At 46.5% G+C, this 2,219-nt stretch overlaps 1 protein-coding gene across 1 annotated transcript in view; it reads right to left on the bottom strand.

The window, feature by feature from the left end:
- ITGA2B (integrin subunit alpha 2b) overlaps positions 1–2,219 on the bottom strand; it is an 18,272-nt gene that overhangs the window by 15,171 nt on the left and 882 nt on the right. The gene's annotated exons all lie outside the window — the stretch shown is intronic.

Here is a 2,219-nt window from a genome sequence, read left to right as displayed (position 1 = left end):
GAAAGTGGCAAAGCAAGCTGCCAAGTCCGGGACTCAAACCTGGCCAACTATGTGGGAGTACAACACCTTTAACCACCATGCCACCTGCCTGCCTAGGACCACTATGTGTATAAAAGAGGGGAGAGGCCGGCAGGTGACATGGTGGTTAAGGGTGCTGGACCATGGTTTGAGTCCCGGACTTGGCAGCTTGCTTTGCCACTTTCCCTCTCTCTCTTTCTCTCTCTCTCTGTCCCTCTCTGGTCAAATTATAATAAATAAAATTCAATAAAATATTTTTTTTTAAAAAAGAAGGGAAACGAAATAAGAGTGGACAGAGAAAGAAGCTGAGTGGATTCAGACCCAATTACAGTTGCAGGCCAACATCTTGGGAGCTCTGGAGCAAAAAGGCCTAGCAGAATCATTGGGTGGAGGCAAGAGGCCCAGACCCTCACCCCCTTACTAACCCCCGTCCCCTTAGTTCTCAGTGATCAGTCACTGAATGTGGGCCACCTTGGGAAGGTGACTTGACTTGGGCGAAGTGGCTCTCCTGAGCAGAAGAAGCCCCTCAAGTGGCTAACATGTGAAGACCATTCCCACTCCCTTGAGCTGGGCAAGTTTCCCCAACCAATAGCAGCTCATGGTGACACAATCATAAAGAGGAGGAACCAGGACTCTAATCTGGACAGCATGATTTCAAAGCCTGATTAATACTATTATTGTGGGGGGACCAGCAGTTGGTGTAATGGCCATGTCGCTGGACTCCTATGTAGTCGCCCATGGTTCGAGTGCTGGACCCGGTGGCTTAAACTCATGCAGAGCGCGTGTGCGTGTGTGCCCAAGATACCGAGAGAATGGAGGAGAAGGGATTGTGGTGTGGCCACCCCCCGCCGGGGGGCTGCACACGTGCCCTAAGCAAAAACTTCTCTGCCCCCCAAAAAACTATTGTTATTATATCTATTATTAATATTATTAATCCCTATTGCTTCTTTTCAAATATCTACAATTTTTTCAAAACAATTTTCAGGCAAAACTGGGCAAAGCCCAGGGTGTGTGGGCTCGCCAGAGATAGAAAGAGAGAGAGAAGGAAAGCGAGAAATCACCCTCTATGAGGCATGGTCATACTGCAAACCCTTCTCCGTCTCTGCCTCCTGTCAGGAGTCTGGGTATCATGCACATGCACTCAGTGTGTTTTTTAAGCCACTGGTTTGGGACTCAAACCCAAATGCAGTCAGCCACATGGGATCCAGCCACCTTCACCACCACACCACTGGCTGGTAAATAGCTGTAATTTTGGTGAGGATGAGGGGAATGAGAAAAGCATGAACAGACGGTTTTATTGTTTTGCCAAGTCAATTTGTGGCACGTGCTCCTCTGGATTTTATTTTTTTAAAGAAGTATTTTATTCAACCTCTTAAAAAATATTTATGTATTTATTTAGACTTCACCAGAGAGGAACAGAAAGAGAGAGAAAATGAGAAAGCAAGCTATTAGGTCCGGGACTCAGATCACAGTCGGCCATGAGGGAATCCAGTGCCCTTGACCACCACACCACCTGCCGGCCCCTTCTTCTCTGTATTTTGAGATGAGGGTGGAGGAAAAAATTAGGTCATCGGGCCGGCACGTGGTGTGGTTAAGGGTGCTGGACTTCCACGTGGCCGACCGTGGTTTGAGCCCCAGACCTGGTGGCTTGCTTTCTCTCTCTCTCTCTCTCTCTCTCGCAGTCCCTCTCTGGTCAAATTAAAATGAATAAATAAATGAAGTGAAATAAAATAATTCTAAAAAAAAGAACGTCATCAACGTCTGTCCTTCCCTTGTTCTCACTGTGGTTTCAGTGCTCGTCTCCCCACCGTACCCCTCCCCACCGCCCTCGCCTGAGCCAGTTCATCTCCAGATTTTTTTTTTTTTTTTTTTTAATTTGCCACCCAGTGGCAGAGAGAGGGTAAGTGAGAAAGTACTCTTCATGGGGAATGGTCATACTGCAGTCCCATCCCTTCACCATCTTTTCTCCCTCTTCAGGATCCTGGACACACATGCACACATACCCAGCATGTTTCTCAAGCTACTGAGTCCAGGATTCAAACTGCACCATCAGCCCTGCAGGAGCCAGTCGCCTTAACCACCATGCCACCAGCTGGTCTGGTCCCTAGAATTTTTTTTTTCTTTTGTTTCCTTTTCTTTTTCTTTTTTTCTTTCTTTCTTTTTCTTTTTCTTTTCTTTTCTTTTTTTTTTTTTTTTTTTTT

The sequence above is a fragment of the Tupaia chinensis genome, unplaced genomic scaffold (assembly GCF_000334495.1).
Source record: "Tupaia chinensis unplaced genomic scaffold, TupChi_1.0 Scaffold144741_1, whole genome shotgun sequence".
Classification (NCBI taxonomy): domain Eukaryota; kingdom Metazoa; phylum Chordata; class Mammalia; order Scandentia; family Tupaiidae; genus Tupaia; species Tupaia belangeri.
Note: the sequence above shows the minus strand (reverse complement) of the source record. Positions and strands in the feature narration are given on the sequence as shown.